The sequence below is a fragment of the Etheostoma cragini genome, chromosome 6, assembly GCF_013103735.1.
Source record: "Etheostoma cragini isolate CJK2018 chromosome 6, CSU_Ecrag_1.0, whole genome shotgun sequence".
In the NCBI taxonomy this organism is placed as follows: Eukaryota; Metazoa; Chordata; class Actinopteri; order Perciformes; family Percidae; genus Etheostoma; species Etheostoma cragini.
Window position 1 is genome coordinate 16363035 of NC_048412.1, and position 27034 is coordinate 16390068.

At 40.7% G+C, this 27034-nt stretch overlaps 1 protein-coding gene and 2 long non-coding RNA genes across 3 annotated transcripts in view; 2 read left to right on the forward strand and 1 right to left on the reverse strand.

Annotated features, from left to right (window-relative positions):
• On the forward strand, positions 1–25001 carry LOC117946020. The gene is made up of 3 exons (XR_004656947.1): positions 1–472; positions 10369–10377; positions 24991–25001. It is a non-coding gene; the product is annotated as an uncharacterized LOC117946020 (long non-coding RNA).
• The window catches only part of alg2 (ALG2 alpha-1,3/1,6-mannosyltransferase), a 66539-nt gene that overhangs the window by 20270 nt on the left and 19235 nt on the right, over positions 1–27034 (reverse strand). The gene's annotated exons all lie outside the window — the stretch shown is intronic.
• The window catches only part of LOC117946021, a 5988-nt gene continuing 4457 nt past the window's right edge, over positions 25504–27034 (forward strand). The window contains exon 1 of the long non-coding RNA XR_004656948.1: positions 25504–25513. This is a non-coding gene — a long non-coding RNA (uncharacterized LOC117946021). The remainder of the gene's footprint in view (positions 25514–27034) is intronic.

Genomic DNA, 27034 nt, shown 5'->3' on the forward strand with positions numbered 1-27034 from the left:
ATTCACGATTATTCAGAATACATACGAGCAAATTGTTTGTATGTATTCTGCAATGATGCGCCTCCATCTTTAAATTACACTAGCCAAAGAGGGTCTTACTTCCGCATTTCGCGCTTTTACATTGTGATGAATGCCAGGGGGAGATTACTCGATCTGCTGGCAGATTTAAAAGTCTGTTGGAGATGGAGGATCACGCTTATACTTTACTAACATTAGCTTGCATTCGTTGGGGAACCTGATAGGTTATGTTAGCAATTAAATGGTACCAAAATAACAAAAAAGTAAAACTATTATTACACTGGAAGGAACACTCACGGATAAAGTCAAACTCCTTGGAATAACACGACCACCGTAGAATTTAAAATGTGATCAGAATGGAAGGGCTAGAAAGTAATATTCAGCTGGTTGTCATATACAATTTCACTGTTAGATGGGAGAACTTCTTACACAATGTAGCTTTAAAGTATAAAAAGTAATATGGCGTCTGTAAATGATATATTGTTTAAATATTGTATCTGCACTGTATGTTGTACACTATTGTGGCTAGTTAAGGTGAGGCTAGTTTTTTTGTAGATTACTTGGCATACAGTTTGTTAAGTAGCACAAACTAAAAATACTCCAGTACAGTAAATGTACTTAGTTACCTTCCCCCACTGGTTTCTTCCTCCTCGTCCTTTCAACTCACCCACTCTGGGCTCCTGCTTACCCCTGATGTTCACTAGTTGTTTGCATAAATAAATTGATGAGAAGAAGAACAGGTAAAACAAATGCAAAGATACAATCTGCTGGGGGGTAAAAAAGCAGACTTGCAGATTTTTCTCACAGAGATTTGTCAGGGTGAGTGATGTGTGGGGACAGTAAACATAAGTTAACATGAGAGCAGGAGCAGGAGTGTGTGTGGTGTGTGTGTGTGTGTGTGTGTGTGTTTGTGTGAGCGCTCTGAGAATTGGAGGTTAGCTGTTTCTCTATGTATTATTAAGAAGCTGAAGAATACAAGGAAACACAGGAGATCATCTTGTTAAGCGGGCAACTTGTTTTTTCTTTTATGAGGGTGTTTTATATTAATGACTCTTTTGTGAGTCAGTGATTTGTAGCCAAACAGAAATAACTTTGATTCAACTTCACATTTGGGAAGTTAACAATGACCTTTTAGATACTTTCATTTGAAAATGTTTTCACAGTTAAAACAGATTAGACCGGATTAGTCACAGATTTACAAGGTTACACGCAACTGTGCACACATGCAAGTGTTTGTTTCTGCATGGCTCTGAGGAATGGTGGATCCAGGTTGTCGTTGGATGTCACATTTAATATCATCACTTGGCCACTGAAGCTGTATTATTCATGAGATCAATGCTGAAGATGCAACCAGGCTTGATACAGTACAACCTTTCCCCCCTGAGGCTCTTCACCTCCATCCTTCTTCCTTAATATTTCTCAGAAGATTATTTTCCCTTCACAGTAACTCTTTTCTGCTGAGATTCGTTTGTGAGAGCTGTGAACATGAAAACTGAGAGTGTTCACCTCAAGGGGATGACAGCTAGTGAAAGACAGTGAGGCACACACCGTAGTCAGTTATCCAACAATGACCAGGGATGTGTAAACTTGTGTTACGTGTCCCACAATTTCTTTGCTATATCTCTCGGTCAATCATTTACTATTACCTACGTGATAAAACTCTCAGTAGATCGCTGAATGGTGAGCAGTAAATAGAGATTTTGAACACTTGTCAATAATCATTGTTGCATCACTGACAGGTGTGGTGCATTGTTGCATGATTGCAAACCAATGCTTTATAGGATTTTGTCGCATGAACACACACAAACATCCCATTTCAATCTGAGAATTTTTGTCACAATCATGTAAATATATAATTTCTGTTAATTCCAAGGTAATCTATTATAGGTTTCTAGTTTAAAAAATGTTTTGCGGCCAAAAAAGTGCACTGTAAATGTATTACAGTGTAACAAGCACAATTAACCATCACACAAATACAAAAATATTTTAAAGGAAACACGAAAACTCTTACTCAAATGTAAGAAAGAACAATGTTACAACACTCAATATGCAACAGTTCCACACACATAAACAGGCATATTTGTATGCATATTTGTATACTTCCATGTGGAAAAAGGGACTAGTGTGCCAGGAACGGAGCAACAGGGACTATGCACGAATGCTGCTTGCTTCCTCCAAGCTCTATCAAATATGCAGACATGCATACATAAAGGAACACACAGATGCACTGAAATCATGAACCAAGACTTAACCACTCGCCATCACTCATTACTCATACAAATGTGAGAATCAGTGAAGTTGACACACTGTGTGCCAGTTTTCTTTTTACACATATAGGGCTGGTTATAGGCCTTTTTCACAGCAGACATTTTGACTTGTCACAGTAAAAAAAGCACAGGTGATAGCCAGTAGCCAGTAACAATAATAGGACTCTGAAATTGAAGCGGCCAAATAGAATTCAGCTATGGTTTTGTAGGGCAATAAAAACAATCAGTCATATAAAAATCAAATAGTCAAAATTAACTATATTTTTTTATTTTCTAGATAAAACAAATTATGCAAACAAAGTTTTAAGGTTCATTATCCATCCCCAACATCTCAGCTGTTCTATGTTGTACTCTGTCTCAGTGTCCAAAGCTATATGTAGGCTTACATCATCGTAATCCAGTACCAATAATGCCTGACAACTACAACTCAGGCCCTGGGAACTACAACTTCCACAGAGAGAAGTCAATGCAACTGTGTGTCAGTTGTCTTGGCTGTGACGTCACTGCAGCGGTGCGTATGTGCTGGTCTGAGCTGCCTGTGCGTGGACGCCTGGACAGTGATGTCAGGCTGTGGCTGTGGTCAGTGAAGTCGGGTTGAGGTTAGGGACCGTGCGGAGCTGCAGCAGCTGGAACCAACTCTCAAGGGACAGCTGGGAAAGTGGTCACAAACCTCCCGCCCCAAAGGACCCAGAGACAGAAATAGGGGACGACCCTGATGTTATTGGTGGATGCATTGTGATGCTGTTAACTCTTTCTGAGTGCCACATTGTTGTGCGTATTCACTAAAATTATCTTGTGTGTCTTGTTGTGTTACACTTGTTATACACAGGAAGCCGTAGAGACGCTCTCACATCGCATAGAAATTACAATGGAAAGCCCAAGCTTCTGAGCAACTGTGCACCCCCCTGCCCCTGACTAACACACACATGGAAAACTACCATAGAGTTGTCCTATGGTTGATGGCCAGCTGGTGGGTATAGTAACTAACACTGGCTCAATAAAGGCTGAGTCAGGACACATTAGTCTCTGTATGTGTGTTTATCAGTGTGTGTTTGGGGACAGTGAAGAGATGATGGCAAAGCAAAGTGGTATACACAGACATTCACATGATTCTGTCTTGACACGTGTGAGGATAAACATTGATTTCCTTCACTGGCTTTCACACCATGTTGAGTAAACACACACCTTAACTCACTCCATTGCAGCCACATCCAACAGCCTCTGCACACTTAGAAGCCTACAAGCACCTCTGGTTACCGCTGTTGGGCCCAGGAAACAGCGCCAGTTTAGGATTCAGAAAAGCTTCAGCTCTCCCACACAAACAGCAATTAACAGAGCACATACCTGTGTTATGGTTAAACAGCCTCAGATTTTCAACACAGTTCTCTGTCATGCCGCATAGGGAAATAAATAGACAGATCCCACCTTCCCCCTGATTGCAGTGTATTATATGTGTACCTTGTTTATTCCTAGTTCCCATTAAGAACAGTCCATGCAATAGGCTACACATGCCAGCTTTACTATATGACACAAAAACCATAAACTGATTCCTAAGCCAAAAATAATACCACCTAACCTAATGTCCCCAGGGGCAGGTAATAGTAAATTAATTTGCTCAGTATGAACTAAAATAATTCTGGTCTTAAAACTAGATTTTAGACCCACTACTGCCAATAAAATATGTGTTGTTGTATGTTTTAGTGTATTTTTATGTCTATTATTAGGCTACTAGAACAGAATATACAACAGACCCAGGGACACATCCACGGTCCGCCCCCAGCCAGCTAGCAGCCAGTCATTACAGCAATCCAAATCCAGCCAGTACTAAACTCCAGTAACGCTAACGGCGATTTAATGAACGGTTGGGAAATAGAACATATCAGTCCCCAAACACCCAAGTCAGAACAGCGGCCATATGTAACATTACGTCTCTGTTAAATAAAATGTCCCTACCAAAATTCTCCCCCCTCCCTGTGATACGGTGGGAGATGGGAAGCCAGTGGAGTGGTTTTAGGACTGGAGTGATGTGGTGCCAGGATTCTGTGTGGGTGATGAGTTGGGCAGCTGCGTTCTAGACCAGATGGAGGCGCTTGATATAGGTAGAACTGATGCTGAAGAGAAGTGAGTTGCAGTAATCCAGTCGGTAGGAAATGAAGACGTGAATGAGTCTTTCAGCAGCGGGGGGTGTTAGAGAGGGTCTGATTGACTGAGGTGAAAGATGGAAGTTTTAATGACATGACGGATGTGGGGCTAAAGGGAGAGAGTGGAATTTAAAATCACGCCAAGGTTGCGGGCCTGGGGAGGAGAAGAGTGTGGATTTGGAGCCTATGAGGAGGAATTCTGTTTTATCGCTGTTGAGTTTGAGGAAGTTGTGTCGTATCCAGGTTTTAATAGCTGACAGACAGGCGTTGATGTGGGAGAGGGGAGGATTGTCGGGGGATTTGTTGCTGTGGTAGATCTGGGTGTCATTGGCGCAACATTGGAAGTCCAGGTTGAAGTGGCGGAGTATCTGACCAAGGGGGAAAATATAGATTATGAAGAGGAGGGGGCCGAGTACGGAGCCTTGGGAAATGCCTTACCTGACTGTGGCTGTGGCAGAGGTGTAGTTATGGAGAGAGCTGAATTGGGATCTGTTGGAAAGGTACGGAGGTCTTTGAGTCTAATGAGCAGGATGTTATGGCTCATGGAATCAAAGGCTGCACTTAGGTCGAGGAGGATAAGGATGTTGAGGGAAGCGGTGTCAGCAGAGGTGAGAAGGTCATTGAGGACTTTGAGGTGAGCGGTAGGCATGAAGATGGGTTGGAGTTGTGAGGCGACGATACGTTCTAGGGTTTTAGACAGAAAGGGGAGGTTGGATATAGAGCGGTAGTTGTTGAGGGAGGAAGGATCCAGACCAGGTTTTTTAAGGATTGGAGTGACGGCAGCAGTTTTGAAAACAACAACAAGGGACAGTTCCAAGGGACAGAGAGAAGTTGAAGATGTTGGTGAGCTGATGAGTTTTAAGATTTCAGGAGGGGTGATTGGGTCAAACTGGTTGAGAAGGCAGTGTGGAGGAAGGGTCGGGAGGTCAGGAGTGATGGGGAGAAGAGGGGCTGTGGTAGGTGCTGGAGTAGATACTGGGAGGTTGGATACAGGGACTAGAGATTGATAAATTATGTTGATTTTGTCAGCAAAAAAGTAGCGGAATGAGTTGCAGAGTTCCGGAGTAGAGGAAGGGATGGTGTCTGTCCGAGAATTAAGAAGGTTGTTTATTGTGGAGAAGAGGGTTCTGGGGTTTTGGCAGGGGTGGGTGAGGATGGTGGAGAGGTAGGCAGACTTGGCAGCAATGAGGGCGTCTTTGTAGGCAGTGAGGTAAGGTGAGGCTTCATGCTGTACTGTAAGAGATGATTTATTTGTCAGATGTTCAAGTTAACCACACTTAAACCCCTCCAGTTATCCCGCCTGTTTTGCCTGTCTTCTTGTCCTGTCTAATAGATCAATCAATCCACGACAGAATCAGGGTTAAGTCCCTCTTCTCTGCTGTCATCTCATGAACAGACAGATATGAAAGAAAAGACTGAAAGCACACAGAGCAGTGAATCTCCTGAAGGTGCGAGTGGGAAGGGGTTGTGCAGGAACATGCTAGAGGATAAGGCGTGTTCCCTTGGGGCAGCACAGTGCAGTGTAAATCCACCGGTGCCATCTGATGCCTGTGTTTGTGACGGTGCAACAGTGTGCAGCAGATGCTGAGAAAAGACCTGGCAGCTATTAATAGGCTTCGTAAAGAGGCACGTTGTAAATATAGTGCCCTGGTGTGGTGTCACTTTACACACCTCCACCCACCTCCTCTTGGTCTCAGCCCCAGCCTCTACCGGACTCTATTTAACAGTTTCATAGTACCAGAGTGCGTCATGAGCACTGGAAAGAAAAAGACTTAAAAACACAGGAAGAAAGAAAGAAATAAAAGACGGGGGCTGGCAGCAATGTAGTTATGAGACAGACTACGGTCAAGGTGTGTGTGTGTGTGTGTGTATGTGTGTGTGTGTGTGTGCATGCGTGCGTGGGTGTGTGTGCATGCGTGCGTGGGTGTGTGTGCATACGTACGTGGGTGTGTGTGTGTGCGTGCGTGATGTAATATAATCGAGGTCAGGATTCCCTGAGTCCTCAGGTGTCTGCACATTTGGGAAACTTCCAAAGCACAAGAGAACAGAGGAGAATATAAAAGCATTGTTGGTATGGATATACCGTTTGGACTAGTTTTGTTTGTTTGTTTGAATTAACTGGAAAGGATTTGCACGGAACTGCATGGAAATAACCTTTTGCAAACAAAGCAAAAGTTTGCTCTCTAGAAAACAGGCTCTGTTATTAAACACTGATTTGTCAGTGATAGTCCAACAGGCATCTTTGGTACTGCTGTACCAGATGGACCACTTTTTTCCTTGTGAATCCATTTTGAAAACAATTTTAAGATTTTTTGAAAACATTTTTCTCTTTGTGTTTATTCCTCAGGAAAACCTTTTTTTACACAGGTTTGATATTTTAGTTCACAATAGAGTGCACAATTTAATGGGTGACTTTGGGTTTTTCAACCTTGACCCTATTTTCCTATGTTCTGGTTACTGATGGGAAAAACAATCTTCGACATTGGTCTAGTATAAAGCAAGACTGCTGCAGTAGGCAGCTGCCAAACAAGCTTCAATGTAAATTATAGGACAATTGCACACCTCGATTTACGTCCAAGTGCTATTTTTTCCGCTGACAGTCTCGTTTTAGTATTGTAAATTTTGTACATTACAGAGATAGACCTTTTCGTTAAAGAGTAAGATCCTTTTAGTTTGAAGCACCCATAGTATGCTCATTTTCAGGTTCATGATTGTATTTTGAGGTTGTACCAGAATAGGTTTACATGGTTTCATTTTCAAAAATAAACACCAGATTTTAGTTGTACTGCACAATGCTGCAGATATTGTTTTCAGGGGTTTTCTTGTGTGTTTAATTCTCTGTTTTAGCTAAAGACTGCTCAGCTTAGAAGCGTATACACCTCCAAATCTCATCATGTTTTTATTTTTTTTAAACTTAAAACGGGGACACTAGACCTAAAACTGTTCTCATTAGAGGCTGAGCCCACCCAAAGGTCTGATCCTAGAATCCCCCCTGTTGTTACTTCATACTTCTACTCCACTACAACTCAGAGGGGAATGTTGTAATGTTATTGAACTACATTTATCTGAGAGCTTTTGCTTTATTGCTTCAGGCTTGTTTCTGCAGCAGCTCATTGAGTATCGGATACGATAAAAAGTACTGAGGAAAGATTTTCCTTTGACATTGATGCAGTATTAAACGGGATTGCTGCATCAAGCAGCAGATAAATATGCTACAATTGGATAATTGTCCAGCTTGTATTTACGTTCATAAAGGTGCTCGTTTTGCTACTGACAGACTCAGATTAATATTCATTAATAAGTGTCTGACAACATCATGGAAAGGATTTCTAAGGAGGTCAACCTTTCCAAGATGAGGATACTTTTTTTAAACATAAAAGTCCACGAAATTGCGTTTGCTAAACCCACCAGACTCCATGTAAATAATCAGTAAATTTAGCATTGTAAAATACTGCTTTCTAAAACATCTCTGAGCTCTGAGCAGCGCTGGCTGTCTTGAGGCTACGTTTGGTCAGTGTTTTCTTTCTTTAATTCCAATTTTAGGTCTGTCAGTCACAGTGAAAACCAGGGACATTTCCGGGGACAGATCCAGCCGGGGACCGGTCACCAAACCGGGGACTGTCCCCGGAAACCGGGGTCGTCTGGTCACCCTACATTAAGAACGAGTTAGCCATTAAGAACAAAAAAGCATGCTAGCGCTAGCATGTGCTACAGTTAGCCACCTCGTCTTGGCTAGTGACGTTGAAAGCCGTGCAGATTTTGAACAGCTCCCATGGAGACAGAACAAAGAGGACATCCAGAAACCTGTATCTCACTCAAAACAGCATGGATAGTTTTGTTTCCAAGTTTGTATGTGTGTGGAAGCCCCAGAGACACAAAATAACACCCCAAATCCCAGAAAAAGTGATTAATTCCATAATATGGACAATTTAACGCATGAAACAAATGTAAATGTGCTGTATTTATATAGCGCTTTTCCAGTCTTAACAACTGCTCAAAGCGCTTTTACATCTACAGGAAACATTCACCATTCACACACTGTGGCCGGGGCTGCCGTACAAGGTGCCACCTGCTCATCAGATAAACATTCACACACATTCACACTCCGATGCGCAGCACCGGGGACAACTCGGAGTTCAGTGTCTTGCCCAAGGACACTTCGACAATGACTGCAGGGGCGGGGATCAAACCACCAACCTTCCGATTGGCAGGCAACCGCTCTACCACTGAGCCACCATCACTACACCCACCAGACTAAAGTTAAGATTTATTTATTTGATTAGGACAAGGCACATTATTCAACATTTCTGTAAGTCTGCCAGTGTTAGCCAGTCAGCTATTTGTCATCTGTAGTTACCTAGCATGTCTTGTCCATTTTAGAATCTCAATCTTAAAATAAAAAGGTCTATTTCTGTGGGGATCCTTTCCATGATGTTGTCAGACACATATAATAAAATAATAATCTGAGCCTATCAGAGGCAAAAACAGAACTTTTAGTGGACACTTCCTGACCAAGCACAGTTGCCCTATGTAACATTACAGTCAGGGTCAAAGCAGTCTGGCTCAATGCTGGACCAATTTTCAAAGATTCACACAGAAACATAGAAAAATAAGGTCCGGGTTGAAAAAAAAAGCTTAGGAGTAAACTTAGTAACAAGCACTTATTTTGCCTTATTCACTGTGTCATGTTTGATTCAGACTATTTCAGGGAAATGTTGTTATTCTTTTTTTATTTGCTCTTGGGAGAGCACTGTTTGTGATAACAGTTCACAGTATTTGTATTTACACTTTTTAATCTAATGTTAAAAGAGTAAACCATTACACTGTATGCAGAATTTACAACAATTTGAAAACATTGGGTTTGCATAGTTGTGTGGTTGAATCCACTGCTGTTGATGTAGAGGTTAAGATTTTTGATACCTCTGTGAAATCTGTTCATGACAACTGCACAGAGTCAATCATTTTGGGTAAATTTGGTACATTCTAAGTTGTAATACTAAATATAGACAATTTTGAGTACAGAATCTGACTCTGTGTTTTTTGTCAATGCAAATAATAACATACAACTGTATTTACACACTGACACTCACACACACACACACACACACACACACACACACACACACACACACACACACACACACACACACACACACACACAACAAGGATCAATGGCTACAATACATTTGGATAGGGTTAACTTTAATGTTAGATTTAGAGACCCCACTCGGGTACCAGTGACATGATGAAATTACCTCAAAGTGAATTAATACCTTTACATATTAGCTTTGAGAAATCAAGTTGCGGAAACAGTCTAACTAACTAACACAATTTTAAAAGACAGTCGAATGTGAATAAAATATGTTGGTTTGACAGGAAACAAGTAATAGAGAGAGAGAAAAAAGTGTCAGTTTGCCACATTCTGATCATGTGGGACTGATGTACACATTAAAATCAAGTAAATTCGAAACTTTTTTTCACTGTACTCTTTTTCCTCTCCTCCCCTCGCTTCTTTTTCTCCTACTGTATGTTCTCATTTCCTCTCCTTGTATCCTCTCTTTCCCCGTTGCCTCCTCTTATCTTCTTTCATTCTTCTCCTCTCCTCCCTTCCATTTTCTTGCTTCTCTTTTCCTCATCATAAACCTGTTGAGAAAGTGCCTTGCTGGGTGTGGTCTGTGTGTAGGAAAACTGTAACCACTGTGTGTGTTTGTGTGTGTTTGTGTGTAGGTGAATTTCTCCTATCGCATATAAAATCCTTCCTATGACATCACCAAGTGACGTCCCTTGACATTCAAATGCCCGCTAAGCCAGCTTTTAAGGCCACAGTTTTAGAGTGTGAGTGAATGTGTGTACTTGCACATCTGGCAAGGATTTTCAAGAGCTTTTTCCTCTTCGTTCCTTTTCAGCTTGAACAAGATACTTCTTTACAAGACAAAAGTCAGATACACTGTGTGTGTCTCACTCTCTCTCTCTCTCTCTCTCTCTCTCTCTCTCTCTCACACACACACACACTAAGTGACGCAACAGACACTGGTCATGTTCCCAAGGTCCTGTTCTCAGAGCAGTCTGACTGGAGGCCTTTGTCTGCGCTTACTTTAAAAATAAAACTGGAGCAGGGTTACACCACACACACACACACACAGACACACACAGACACACATACACACACACACGTTCTTTGTGCATGAACTAAGCCTGACCTGCGGTGGAAAAGGAGCCCACTGCCAAAACATGATGCTGTTTAAGTAAAGTGTGTGTGTGTGTACGTACGTGTACTCATATATTGTAATGGTGTGTATATTATTCCACTCAGCCTCGTCCTTGCAGTGTAATTATGGGCTTGTGTAACACCCATGTGTATATGAGCACACATACACGCATGTGTGTGTACCTCAAACATGATCACACCACCTGTCATTGTACAACTGTGCATAGAAACACGAACCCCCACAAATTACAGGACCCAGATTAAACCCCTCATAACTCCTCATAACTTGAGGAGACTTTCTGTTCTTACAGTGTTACTTACTGGCCCTGCCCCAACACTCCCATTACAGTACTGCAGCAACATCCCGGATCAGCGCCTGGAAAGAGTACAGGATCAGGATCAATATCCAGTTTCACCATAACTTCCACCACTGACATGTCAACACTGTCTGCAGAAGATTTTATAAAGCAATTTTAAAGATTTGGCATTATAAATGTTAAAGTTTCAATTGAAACATATAAGACAAAACTCCATAACTCAGTAGAACTCAGTAGTAAACTTAAAAAAGATGTTTCAGATCCTTGAAAACTTGAAAGTTACGATTTGAGAGTTAATTAGCTGGTACACTTTCTTGCAAATTTGTATCCAGATTATTCTGAGAGCACCACAAGTACTTACATTTTCATCATAGACACCCACACAGGGATTCGAACCCTTCACTCTGCCATGGTTTACCAATTGAGAGACACTTAACTCAAGACACACTACATTAGCTTTATCTACTATCTCTGAAATCCCTTCCCTTTTCCATTAGCTTCTACTCCAAAAACACCTCATTCACAAATTAATCACTGCCTTCCAGAAGGCTTCAAGGATGCATGTTGCCACCAAGCAATGATGACACCCAGTGAGAGCTCTCGCAGAGGATTAGCAAAGCCTTGCCACAGAGTTCCATATCAATGATAATAGAGGAAAAAATAAATGGACAGCCAATTGGTTATAAGTCCCTCTTTACATATCCCTTAGTATATCTATTTTATAGATTATTTTTGGGGTATTTTAGGCCTTTATTTATAGGACAGCTGAAGACATAAAAGGAGAGAGATGGGGGGGAAGACATGCAGCAAAGGGCCGCAGGTCGCTGCGTTGTGGACTAAGCCTCTGTATATGTGTGCCCGCTTCACCAGGTGAGCTACCCAGGCGCCCCTTTGTATTCCTTGTATCATAAAGAATAAGATGGCAAATATTCCTTTTAAAAGTATATTGTTAATGTCACTACATTTTTCATTAAATTATTTTGTCTCTTTTTAATTCCATCTCTTTATTAATGAAATATTAATTAATAAATTGCTTTATAAGCATTTTAAGGCTTCCTCCAAAGCGCTCAGTCCCTTTGACTGAAAAATATTACTCCCCTGGTTTCATGTGTGAGTGTGATACCTCGGCATGTTAATGGTCGGTCCACATCACAAGGCAAACCCTCCTCAGGACACTCTGACACTTTTCAAGGAGGGGACACCTGCTGAATCAGGCGCTTCTACGCCACAGAGTGTGATAGAAACTGATCCACTAATATCAGCCATGCGGCTATTTTTGTCCTGTACAAACACACTGCTGTCTGTTAATACTGTAACATGGCGCACACACACACACACACACGCTGCTCTATTAATGCACACTCACGCGGTGGCTGTCACACATACCTGATCTGGTTACAGCTGCACAAACCGTCCCGGCAACACATTATACAAGCAGGTACACTGACCCACACATGAAGATACACAAACAAATACAATTACAAATACAAATACAAATACACACACACACACACACACACACACACACACGTTGGCCGTGGCTTTCAGTAGTATGCCGTTCAGCAGACACTTGAAAGGACACCCTAGAGAGGGGTCCTTTTCACAGTAATAGTGCCCGGCAGCACTTAGCGCAGACCCGGTGGCTCACTCCCACTGTAGTGAAGGGGATGAGGGTTCTCAATTCCACGGCAGCCCACTCTTCTCTTCCTGCTGAGTGTGGGGGGGTGCAGTCTTTCATGGACACAGCACTCCACCGGCTGCACACTGAAGCACACTCCAAAGCACTCACTTGCCCGTCGTTCACTGTGGAGTGCAAGATCTCAAATTTGAGAGAACGAACAAGTGGGAATTGGCGATGAATGTGAAATATTTCTGATTATATTCAAATGGTTGACACTCAAAACGTTGAAACTCAGCTGCCACAACAGAATAAGTACACAAACAAATGCCCAGCACACACATAATGATAAGTGATCAATTGAAGGAAAAACAAAAATAAAGCATCTTAATAAGCTGTTGGCCACCACAGAATGACAGAGCAGCTATTGTACTTCTTGGAATAAACTCTACACAAGTCTCTAAAACTCTACTGAAGGGATGAACAACTTTGTTTACCTTGAAATGGTTAAAACTGAGAATAAAAAAAATTGGCACCATAACTTGTAATAATAAAATTGATCCTCATATCACTATGAAAAACTGTTGTGTTGTGGCAACAAATAAGCCTTTAAACTCATGGATCTGCTACTAAGAATTAACACATCTATTGTCTCACTGGTACCTGAAACAACAGGTCTCTCACCGACAACTCCTCTTCTGTTTTTTAATGCAGAGATGTAATCAGTCTTTGGTACAAAATCTCCCATAGGTGTTCAATTTGGTTGGTGACCTCAAAGACAATAATACAAATCATTTTCATACTCACTGAACCATTCTGGGTTCACTTTACCCGGCAGGGCAGTATTTGCATTTGTTAATTTTTCTATACAATCTAGTTTTCTCTAGTCCATACATGAGTACATAATACACAGTACAAATAATATGGCCAAAAGTATACCAAATTGTACAGTATATGCATATGCAAAATACTAATATGTAAAAAAGTACGACACACCTGTTTACATATTTTCTATGGGACTGTTCAATGTTTGCTGACGCAATGTTTGGGCTAATCACCTTAATTCCAGTTAAGGTAAAATGAAAAATGTTCATGCCTCCGGTTAAATTTTTCAAACTAGGGAAAAGAAAAAAAAGAAAACACACATTTAGATGTTCATGTTACTACACTTTGTCTATTTGCGCCTTTAGATTTTCTCCTAAATTCACCGAAAGTTAACATTAAGATAATGCTTTTTTACATATTTTTGCATAAAAAGTTCAGAAAACTTATAATCCAAAAAGTCTTTGACTTAATGTATTTAATCAACTGGGGAGGTTTCATTGTGATATCTATTAGTTATCCCTCCACTGTTTTAATGTGTGCTTTCAACTTTGTGGTAACAGTTTGAGGAAAGACCCTTGCCTGTTCAAACATGAAAAACACAGGTCCATAAAGAAATATTGTTCCTTCTGAGTGTGGTCCTTATCCCCAAAAAAACACCTTTAGTATGACTTGAAACACTCACTGCAGAACATCAGGGGCTGACCCAACTAATACTCTCATGGATGAATGGGAGAAAATCCCTGCAGGCAGGTTTCACAATCTGGTGTAAAGCCACACTTTACCATCACAGTGGAAAAATTAACCTGAGAGCCTGTGAGTCTGACACTAACAGGCATGACAGCAGCGTGAGAGTAAGAGGAGCTATGGGGAAAGCCCACCTCTCATCTCCACAGCACGTATTTGAGTTAAGTATGACACCATCTTTCAACAGGTTATATTTTTCTCTCCCTCCATCTTCTATCCCTTATATCTTTCTTAACCATATTGCACATATTCTGTTGCCTCTGTTGTATTCGAGTGTGTTTGCCAGCTCAGCATTACCGTTGGAATTCATCACTAGTGGTTTGGCGCAGCCAGGATTACAGCAGCATTCCCTGCTGCTCAGTCACGACATAAATTCAGCTCATCCAAGTGGATATCTGGGCTTTTTGGACTGTGTGTTTCTTGGCTGAGGCTCTAGACAGGATAAGCATGATACTAAGCCTTTAGGAATCAGGAAGATAGTTCCCGGGATGCCTTGAATTCCTTCCGGAAACCTTGCTGTCTGACATAGAGTGTGTATTAGAGTCTAGCGTGTGTGTGTGTGTGTGTGTGTGTGTGTGTGTGTGTGTGTGTGTGTGTGTGTGTTTGAAACAGAGAGAGAGAAAGTGAGAATTACAGCAACTATCTCCCATTCTCTCTTCCTTTTGAGGCCAGAGCCAGTTGTATCTACTCACGAGACTAGAATAATGGGACAGTTCTTTATAGAAGCCTATTATGGTATGAGGACACAACACATCTTACACACACACACAGACAGTTACACCATTGCAGGTGATGTGAATCAGGCTGTTCCAGTGTTATCGGACAAGAATGACGCTGTGGATTCCTCAAATACCTAAGTGGTCAGGTATATTCCTCAATATAGACAAGTTGCAGACAATTGCCTAATAGCAGTCCTGAAATGCAATAAAACATAATCTGTGATTCGGCCATTACACTCACAAAGTCATGCAGAGGAAAAAAGAAAGACATTCACAGATGAATGGAATGCAGAGTTACCATCAGTTCAAATCCCATATACAGTGTGCTGGCATCATAGACAGACAAGTGTTTAAACATGAATGTAAGGCCAAACTACAAAACCATGACTTAAAGTATGAGTCCAGTTTATGAAAACATTTTATTTTAGTCTCAATTTTTAAACTGTGGTCGTTTCTATCAATTGTGATAACAATTTACATACCAAAGGAATTGCTGCGATCTGAACAAACTACAGCAAAGTTTTGCCAAGACAAGACTGCGAGATAATCAGACAGGCTATGAACAAGCCCAAAACTGTTTCGCCAGTTTATCCAAACCATTTTATTTAGAGCTAAAAGTAATTCCACATTGAACAGAAAAACTTGTTTGTGTGCATGAATATAGTAAGTATGGTCGATCAAAGTTGAACCAGTAAGTTGGTCTATATACTGTAATCAATGTTTACAGCAGACACTTTGGGAGATGATGTTATTGTTCACCCTAGTTTCTTTTCAAAATAGGTGAGAATCTAAGCAATGGAAGGATGTTCTCCACCAATTTTGTATCACACATCCATTAGGTTTGAGGACTTTATCTTGGAGCATACCATTTTATTATTACTGACAGATTAAACTTTGAAAATTAACCACATTTATCCTTTTAAATGGGGTTTAAATCATCTGTTTATCAGTGTGTTTCTGTCCTATCTATCCTCATTTTTGTCACAACAGCTGAGACAGTGGACATCAGGCTCAGGAACTGATATTAACATAATGCCAGAAACGGCACAGAAGCACACCTTGCGGGACGCTGAGCGGTTTAAAGGGAAGAACATGACACGCATGTCTTACACCACACAAACACACACACGTGGGCATCCCTTACTTCCGCTGGGAGCAAGGGACGGCCTGTCCCCCACACACACACACACACACGCGCACGCACGCACAACATACACACACACAATTAACAGTATTTCTGTACAATGCCAGAGTCAGAACAAGACATAATACATTCATACCGCGTGATGGCAAATGAGCAGTCCATTTGTCCAATTCCGATTTGTTTTAAATCATAATGTACCACAGCTGCATCCTCCTACTGCTTGAAAAGAATAGTGTTCTTGAGGTTGTTTTTTTCTTTTTTATGACATTTTATATTTAGCTATTTTATCATACAGCTTTTTTTGCAGTGCCAACACATTCTTCTTTAGGTTGCATGTTTTTCCACTATTATCTTTCACACCCAGAATGCACTGGAAAGAATCCCTCCATCACCAGTTCCCACAACTCACCTACAGTGGCCCATGAGGGACAATAGATGCATTCAAGTATGAATAGCGGGCAGCTTACCAAAGATGTTTGAACAGGGTGAAAGAATACTTCTAAATTGCTGTGCTCTAAATTCAGAAAGATCAGAAATTAGAAATCGCACTTAGATAGGCACTTTGTAAAAAAAAAATCTGCATCTGACAGAGCATACATACTGTACCTGTATCTGTGTGCAATCTTCAAGTATCTCTCTATTATGCTTAGTATGTTTACACTGATGCTGAGAGGAGCAAATGCAGCGTCTAACAGCTGACTGACAGGACTTCACATTATGTTTCTTCTAATAATTTGTGCTGAATGCCTCACTCTCAAAATGACTTACTGATCAGCTAATGTGTGTGTGTGTGTGTGTGTGTGTGTGTGTGTGTGTGTGTGTGTGTGTGTGTGTGTGTGTGTGTGTGTGCTATATCGTCACTTGGAGGCTCCCAGCACTATTATAACGAGCATACGGTTGGCATCACACACAGCTCATAATAACCCGTTGGCTCTTTCTGTGTCTTTCTGTGTGTTTGTGTCTTCGTCTACATCTTTAAAATGTACACACACATTTTTATGTACTCGTGTGATGGCTAATGTAAGTGTTTTTACTCATGTTTAAATCTCTGATTATGTTGAGTGAGTCAGGGAGAGAATGAGGCAAAGTCTTTGGCTCAGAGCTACGACTTGAGTACCGCCTCGCTCTCCTCATCTCGCCTCATCTTCCATCTTTATCAAGCCCCGCACCCTTTGCTCACTGTCCTAAACTTTTGCAGTCGGTGCCCTGAGAGAACTCAGCCATGCACCCAGAAAACTCCCTCACACTCCCACAGCCACTCAATAAGGACTATTCATGGTTCAACACTATGGGCAGTATAGGCTGTAACAGAACAGAACATTGTGCTTGCACACATTTATGCCAATGTAAGGGTGAGCCAGAGGTGAGCGAGAAAAAACAAGAAATCCCATTTCAGTTTAACAGAGAAGTACACTGCAGAAAAAAATAACAGCATCACAATGAGATGTTTAAAGTGCAAAGCTTCAGTCTCTGAAGAATTGCAGTCAAACATCCCAACAGTCCCACACTCCCCTACCCGCTTGAATCCCTCTCTTCTACTAGAACAAGATCCATGAGTGGCTCCCGCAGATATCTAACCTGGCAAGCATATGAGTATGTGTGTGTGTTCCTCCAGCTGTCCCACAGGGGATACGTGTGTCTCGTCTGTGAGTCACAGGCAGGGTCTGTGTCTGTGTAAGAGTCCATCAGAACACATCAGCATCAACATCCCCTAGTTTACCTCAGGCAGACGCGCAGACACACACACACACACACACACACAACATTGTTAAACCTCCCCAGGGCTATGTGCTATCCCCCCACGTCCCCTCAAGCTGAAACCTCAGTTTCTCTCCTCCCTTCACTTTCCATGTCAGACAGGCCATTCTCTCACACTGGACAACTGCTAGCATATGCTGCTCGCCTGGGAAACACAGAGCTGTCCGGGACTGTCTTAGACACTTTGTAACATACGCACATACAAACATTTTCTTGAAAGACAAACTATGTTATGCATAAGGCTCTAAAAAGACCAAAAATTGCCCTGATTTCTTAAAAGCAGTGCTGGTTTTCCAATTATAGAAATTTAAGAATAGGGGAGAGAACACAAATGAGCGGCTGATTGTGCCCCAGAGTCCCTGTAAGAAATTGAGCAAAAAAAACAATGAGTGCGCAAGTCATTGTCAGTCATCATCTGAAACCCCCCCCCACCCCCACCCCCCTGCCCCCACATGGGATAGAAATCTGTCTGTAAAGGAGGTGGGGGTATCAGACATAAAACAATTAAACATTAAACAATTACATTTTGACCTACTGGCACACCATGAGGAAACATATTACATGTATAGATTTCCAGGAAGTAAAAATAATAAGGTTTGACACTGAGTAAAACAAAAATGTTTTTTGTGTAAATGTGTTAAACAGTTTTCATTTCTTTCTAAGTCCCTACAACCTGATAGGTTTTAGAGGAGAGACAGCAATGGAGACAAAGAAAGACAAGATAGACAAAGAGAAACAGGGAAACAGAATGAGACAAATAGGCAAGAGGAGGAGAGTGTAGAGACAGAGAGGCAGACATACAAACACAAACAGCCAGAGACAGGGACGTGTGGAAACAGAGACAGACAGATAAATAGAAACAGAGATAGAGACAGAGAGACAGAAACAGAGGAGCGTACAGACAGAGAAGCTGACTAAGTGGACAGCTGGGCTTTACTCTGAGTGCTTCAGTGAGGCTCTCTACGCTGAGAGTCATTATCGTTCTATGACACAGATGAATGTTACATTAGCATGAGGGAGGAACTGACATGTCATATGACAGAAACAACTAATTCTCCTTTTTATTAGCGTTTCTTCACCAAATTTGGACAGTGACATATTTTTCCTGCCTGCAGCATGCGTTTGTTTTTCTGTCTGTTTGTGTGGCATATTCGTGGGAGTGTGTGACTTAAACATCCATCGCACAGTTCATCACATGAAAAGAGGATAGGCCACTGAACTCAATCACACTTCCTCAGACAGCCATTTATATGATATGCAGGGTTAGTGTGTGTGTGTGTGTGTGTGTGTGTGTGTGTGTGTATAGAAGAGAATAAAAGAGAATATAACAGCTCTGTAGAGCCTCACTACACAGTGAGTGTTAGTAAAGAGCCTCTATAGAGACTCATGGCCTTGTTTGTAGTGTGCCTCATTCTGGTGTGTTATTTGATGAAGAGGCTCTTGGACAATACACATATCCACACACATGCACTCACTACAAATGGTATCAATAGTTTTCTAGCACATGGAAAATGAGTGCATGTTTGGTGGGTGAAAGCACCCTCCCAAGGTCTTCCATCCGTTGATTGTTCTTCATTCCTGTTACTAATTTCCATGAGTGTATATGTCCATGACTATTCCTGGCGTGTGATAAGGAGTTTTGTGTAGACAGAGCCATGCATAGGGGAAAGTCTACTGGCTAAGCTATGGGTTTCCGGTTCACTCTCTGCCACTCTGCTGACAGAGTAGAAGTCGCTTCTTGGCTTCTTCCTCGTCTTTGTTGACTCACCGGGCAGGCAGCGTGTATGTCAATGAAAATAGCAAGGGGATCCTTTGTGCGTATGAGGTGTCCTCCTGATGCAGGGGCATAGTGCCACTTAAGCACCTTAGAGCTGGGAAACACTGGGATTGCCCCGGCCTATCCATCCACTTATAACTCAATCAGCATTTGTCCAAGGAGGCTATGGCCAAGCTGCAACTAACTAATGTCCTAATTGGATTAGTGTGTGTATGTGCGTGCATTAAGGGCGTGTGTGCGGGCTTCCCTAGCTTACCGTGTCTCCAGTAAAGCTGCTGGAGTACGACATCCATGTAACGTCACTCTCTGAGGCAGCTGTCCGCTCGGTGTAACACCATTAATGGCTTTTTCTTCAGCAACACCAATCAGGAGATTTCATCGGCAACACAAGCATGCTGTCACTGAGCAAAAGGAGTGTAGACACATAAAGGCAAACATTAATTTATCTGACAGGATCCAACTGAGCAAGCTTTTAATGTGTGAAGGCATGGAGCCTCCTGTGTGGGACATCACAAGAATCCTTAAAACTCATCAAAGTAGATCCATTACCAAGTTCCGGAAATCAGTCAGTTAAGTTATACTTGGGATCACAAATGACAAATATACTGACTAAATGTGTACATATTGTTAATAAATACAAATAATTTGTGGCAGCAAACCCCCTGAGGGTTTTGAATTATTTAAGGGTTCGTTTTAATGCTAATACACTGGCTTTGCATTGGTTTTAGGGAATGGGTGTATTTCATTAATTTAGCCCATTGGTCATTGTTAACCCCTACTTTTATTCAATGTGTGTCACTATAACAAAGCCCGGAGGTTGTAGAACCTTCTCAGTACAAGTCTACCTGCCATTGCATCATTCATGCAGTGGCTCCACCAAGGACAAACCCACACACTCTTCATATGACTGTGTGTTCGCAGTATGTTCTTAAAGGTATAGCATGTTCTTCTAGTCCACAACCAAATAATTGTTCATTAGGGCTCAAGGTTATAGCATGTGCTAGGCCTTAAGATAATTATCTTCATTCCTTGAAGTTCAACATCCATGCACAAGTATACGTACGAAACTCATGCCCTGAAGTGCATGAGGCATTGCGGTTTGTGTTTGAAAGAGCTCTCTGTGTGCCTGTCCTTACGTTGTCTACAATGCACAAACAAACCACACGACACTTGTGTGCTTAATACGACAGCACTATTGTCACAGGGTGAGTGTGTGAGGATGTATGTGATGGCTGAGTCTGTTTATGGTGCTGTTGTGGGTTTGAACTTTGGGTTATCAACGGGGTTTGAGGCCGCTGGTTATGAGATGGTGAATGAGTCGAGGGTCTGGGTGACATCCAGCGAGAGCTGTGAGACTAACAGAGGAAAGCAAAAAGAACCAGGCATATGCGGCACACTGCACCCCAGGGTCTGCTGCAGGAGAGGGGGAAACGCTTCTTGGAAAAACGGAGGGGTGGACCTTCAGTTTAGGATTCCATCTTCTTACTATAAACTCCTGATGTAATTTAGGATTGAAGTAACTTGTCAGACTTGTCAACTTTTATGCACGCCAGTTGGAGACTCAAGGCACAAGTGGTGGAGACAAGTGCAGCCTACAGCCGAGGCCACAAGTTAGCTGGCTTAGAACTGGACTGGACAATAACAGAGACAGTATATTATCTTTTAAGGGAGATGCTATCTCTTTTAGTGGACTTTTAATCAGTGTCTTAATTATGTCTTATAGTTATAATAAATTAATTTTGCTTTAAAAAGCAAACTCTCTGTTTGAATGTTGTTTGGGTCCGAAAAATTCTCCATAATAAAAATATATTTAACTCTTATTAAAAGTCACAGTCCACCCCCGTGACACTATTTCCCAGCTTTTTTAGTGTTACATATGCAATAAAGCTCTGACTCAAAAAGTCCCCTCTTTGTCACCTGACCAATACAACAGTCTGAATCTAGTTTGTTAGTTCCTGTGTTTGCATGTGTGGGCGAGTGAGTGGGGGCAGGGATACTGAATGTGTCAATCCATAAGCCCCATCGACAGAAAAACTACTGTTCCTCAACCGGAAAGAGTACTGGAGGAGAAACACTCAAACTGGATGTCCTCAAAGCAGTTCAAACACACACAAACACACACAGCAGGCAGGAGAAGATGTCAGTATTGTATTTTGGCAAAAAAAACATTGGACAGTGTAGTGAGTTGGAGACATAGCAAGAGAACTTTAAAATAATTCATAGAATTTCAGATTGTTTTCATACAGTTTTGAGTTTATCATCAAACACAAATACTTGTATTTCAGTATTCATAACCAATAAACTAATAATATTAGGTCTTGAACATTATGAAGGATAACACTACACAGTCCCTCCAGGATTTTGTGATGGCGCCAATTCACACAAATTTAACCAATCACCTTGACTTTGAAGCGACTCACAATTTTTACCAGCAACGTGTTTTCAAACTTGACCAAGACTGGAGTTTCATGCGACTTAAATCAATCCCAGCGGCCCCACATGCCACACTTTGTATCAGGGTGTGACTCTGAGAGTCAATGACCAAGCGGAAGTGAGAACGGGTTGACGTCACACGTACGTGGCCGTATTCATTTTCTTGTTTAACGAGACGTGTGTGACTCAAACATCCTACATATACCAACAAAACGTCAGACCGTCCTGCCAACCAGTATACATTTTACGATCAGTGTACTGTACTTTAATGTTTTTTTTCACTCTGATCTTGCTGCACACACACACACACACACACACACACACACACACACACGGTGGATGCAGGAAAAAACGAGGATGAAACGTAGAGGATGACTTCAATTGAGGACAGCTACGCTACGCTCGTTACGCTCTTTGTAAGTGCAAAGATAAGTTAAAGTCCAATAAGTACTCAAACCATATGACTGTGTCTCACGGGCCAGGTTAGGAAATTAACTAATGTAAAGCTACTGTCATATTATACCAACATTAGCAGCCTCCTAACCCTTTTTGGTAAGGTCCTAGAAAAACTCAGCCCAGAGTAATTTTGTTCTCCGCCAAAAAGTTTCCTTTTTATTTTTTTAAAATTTGCAACTGTCTCTGTCTCCCACAATTTCATTGCAACAAACAAACAAAAAACAATTTTATCGCAATTCTTTACAAAAGCTCCCGCAACGTAAGGCATTTTGGGCCGCAAAAATCTGAAAAAAAAGCCTAGGAAATCCTGGAGGGACTGACTACAATGTAACTGGTAGCCAATTGAGTCTTACTACAAATATTTCCCTCGATATTCAGTGTTGTTTGGTTTTTACTGTACATCACAACTGCAGCCTCTGTGTGTTTGATGAGTGAAGTTTGTCTATTTACTAGGGCTGGGACAATATGCTTTTGTTCCACACGATGCATGGGTGTCGATTCTATTTGTATTGCGATTTTCATTTATTGTGATTCTAAAAATACCGTGAGTATTGCAATTTTCTTTTTCTTCTTTACCAAAAACATAAATTGATTAATACAATATATCATGAGAAATTTTTTAAAACAAATTGTTTTCTAAAAAAACAATGCACATAACATTTCAGTTATTTATTATATTTATAAAGAAGTAAATGTTTTTCTGCTTTTTCTGCTTTTGGTCTATTTAGCTGAAAACAGATTTGATGTAGTTGTGTTTCAGTGAAAATATTAAGGTGAATCATGGTAAAAAAAATTAAAATATCAATTCTGGGGAATAATAATCTATTTTAAAAAATCATCACAAAAAAAACCAATACATCCGTGCATTGATTTCTTTTCCCACCCCTATCATTTACATGGCTACCTGACTGATCTGACAAAAAGTGAATTGTGTTAAAGGGTCACACGAGATGAATGAGAAAACATGCTTTAGTGTACTTTGTAGTACACTAAAGCATGTTTTCTCATTTATCTCGTGATATCTAGCCATGCAGATTTGCTAAGAATTTAAGAAACCTTGCGGACGTATTATGAAAACTAGATACACGACTCCAAGATGGCACCCATTCACATGAATGAAAATTGCTCATGCAAAAGTTCTTTTTCACTTTTTGTGGTCTATGGGGATGGGCAAAATACTTTTTTGGGCAAAAGGTTATTTTTAGCCTCTGGGGCAACTTGCCAGCAGGGCTGACTAGTGGCACTGTATCCGGTAGCCAGGAATCTCAGACGAAGATACAGATGCAGAAACCTGGGAAATAAAACAGTTTTTACTGATTTTGGTGATCTAGCCCTTTAAAATTACATATTACAAACCTACGCAAACATGCACGCATGCACACACACACACACACACACACACACAGAGAAAAGTGTTTGTCCACAACAGAACACATTGTGATTGATAAGTTAGAATAGTGTACAATAAAGAATACCAGTTACATTATTGAGAAATGTACTGTGTGAGTGTGCATGTGTTTAAAAATTAAACAACATTTTTATGGCATGCTAATTAAACATTCAGCTCTTCATCTGAACTGTCCAAGAAGCAACATAACACTATAGGGAATGTAAACATGAGGCTCCGACTTTCAACATGTTGCATTTTATCATAGTCACATAACAATGGATCTGAAGTGAACGTAACCATGACCCCCATGCCCTCTGACTTATTTTAAAACCTAATACTACAAGGCCCACTCATTCACACATCAATCAAACACCTCCTACCACAAAGACCACCACTACACACCCACACACACAATAATACAAAAACATCATCATTTGCATATTTATAGTTCATGGGTATTTACGTACAGGACTGCACCTGCCTTGAGCATTATCTAAAGCGTGGTGGAGTAATTTAAACTATGTGAGTGTAAATGCCTTCCAGCGTGTCAGTGCATACCTACAAGCATGTACACACCTTGTTTTTTTTCTGGCAGTAAGGAGGTTACACAAAAACTAATAAGATATCTTGACAGCACTTAAGAAACCACTTCAGTGTAACATGCAAATCATAGGGCTTATATTTCAATATTCCAAATAGTGGCATCAAGTTGAGTAATAATAAAAGGACAAAAGTGTACTTAAAAGAGGAAAGCTATTAATTAACTTATTCAGACTATAAATATGTACGTGATGTATGTGTGATGTTCATCTTTGTAGAAAAAGCCTCAAAGTTAAAAGTTAGTTGCTGTTAAGTACCAGAATGTTTCCTGACAAGAGACTTGTACGTGAATAAAAAGAGAAGTATTTATCTACTGAATTACTTGTGATATTATATTTCTTGTGTTAATGCAGCTGTAGATTATTTGTTTTATCTGATGTGGATGAGAACTTGGTGTTAATTCAATTACTACGCTAAATACATCCACTTTCATCATACGCTAGTTTACAGTATAGCCCTCGGCTCACCTTGCTCAGCAGAGCCGATCAAAATATGTAACTGAGTCCAAAACATATTCATGCATTTTGTATGTAAAAGTATTACTGGTTATTTTTAATCAGTGCTGTATGGTTGAGTTAAAATACAAAGTAACTAATGTTAAATATTGTTACCTGTGCAGTGTGCAGCTATTGAGGCTTTGCTACGTTTTGACGAAAGTTTGAATTGTGCAAAAAGGCAGGCCTGCTTGGTTCTTTTGGGGAATGAGCTCACATTACTGCATTTTGTGAACAATAAACTTAATTTAATATTGTATGTGGTGTTTCCTTTTGTTGGTTGCAAATGTTCCACCAAAATATGTTCCTTCACAAGACTATTTTGCAGAGGTACCGTCGTTGCGTCCAGAATTTGTTGCCGCCCAAAACGATTATGATTGGTTCAAAGAAAGGCACACAACATAGAGCGGATTTTTTAATTTAATCCTAGAATTTATGTGTGGAACAGCCAGCCAGACTTTATTCCAGAGCGCTGTGGCGATGGGTCTGGTAATGTTAAACTAAGGTTTGCTAATTTTGTGAACAGCATCCTGAAGGTTTTTTACAATAAAAACATCATGTTGGTTCGTAAGCAGGAGGATTTAACATGGATCATAGAAAATATGTATGTTATGCATACTAAGGCATATGGGGGAAATACTACATAATATTCTTCAGTCAGTTTTTTTTGTTATTCCCTCTCTTTATTACAATTGCATATTATGATAACATTCAGAGGGCAAACTTCCCATTTGATTAAAATACATGGAAACCTTGGCCCAAGACAACCTTGTTTACTGTAAAATTATGTGATCATTGTCTTATCGCTGTAGGTCCCAGAAACAACAAATCTTTAATTAGGAACATAAAATCTGTGCCTGAATCTTGTTTTTTTTTGTTTAGTTGTGCATTGTTTTTATTATTTTCCTGCCCTGTAATGCAGCATTGAGTTTGTGCGAAGCGCTATACAAATTCAATTTATTATTATCAAAATCAGGATGAAAATCACTTTAAACCAACCGCCATTTAAAAAAAATATATAGGTTGTCAGCAGTGAAAACAAGCGAAATTTGGAAAACTAAAAATACCATAAATGCAACAGGGGGAAGCATTTACTCAAAAATATTAGTGGTCAATTCAGTCTTTTGTTTCATGGTTATGTGATGTAAGCTTTGTCATCTATGTGAACATATTGTTCCCTATCATCAAGAAAGTTGCAAGTTACTTGATAGCTGTGAGGCTGCTGCTTTCCTACTGTATATTGAAATATGAATTTGTTCTTTTTGCATGGCTGTGTGACATCATTTGGAAAAAAAATGTTTTAACCGTTTCTCTCACCAAAGGAAACAGGATGTGTTTATCAATTATCTCTAAAAAAGAGGCCCGCTGAGACCCCTTAAAGCTCTGGCCTACATCCAAATACGTACACACACACACACACACACACACACACACACACACGCACACATACTCCCACAAGAAACACACACATTCACAACTACCTCAAAGACGCACAGCCTTTGCCATTGAGAGGAGAGCCATAGCCAATGAGAGGAAGCAGCAGGGCAATAGAGGAGGAAGTTAGTGTGGTCACACTGTATGTGTGCATCATCAGCGCTGACAGAAATAGCTCTGTCAGAGAGTAAACAACACATCCCATTCATAAAAATAAAAAAAACTGCCAGCGAACAACGCCTACTCCTCTACAGTGCAACCAGAGGCAAAGCAAGAGATAAAGACAGAGAGAAACAGACAGACATGTGCACAGACAGACAGATACTATACAGAGACAGACACAAAGAGAGATGGAAATATAGACAGAGACAAAAAGAAAGCGACAAAAGAGTAGTGAGATGTGGGTCCACAGTTTGAGTGACAAAGAAAGCCTGCCAATGACATCACATCCTCATCACTGCTGGTTCTGCTTCTTTGGTTTGGAAAACACCAGAAACCTACGTCACGTGGTGAGACACCACTTTCCAACTCTCACTCTCTCAGAAAGTCAGTCACACACACACACACACATATACATACATATACATATATATATATATATACACACACATATACATATATATATATATACACACACATATACATATATACACATATATATATATATATATATACATATACATATATATAT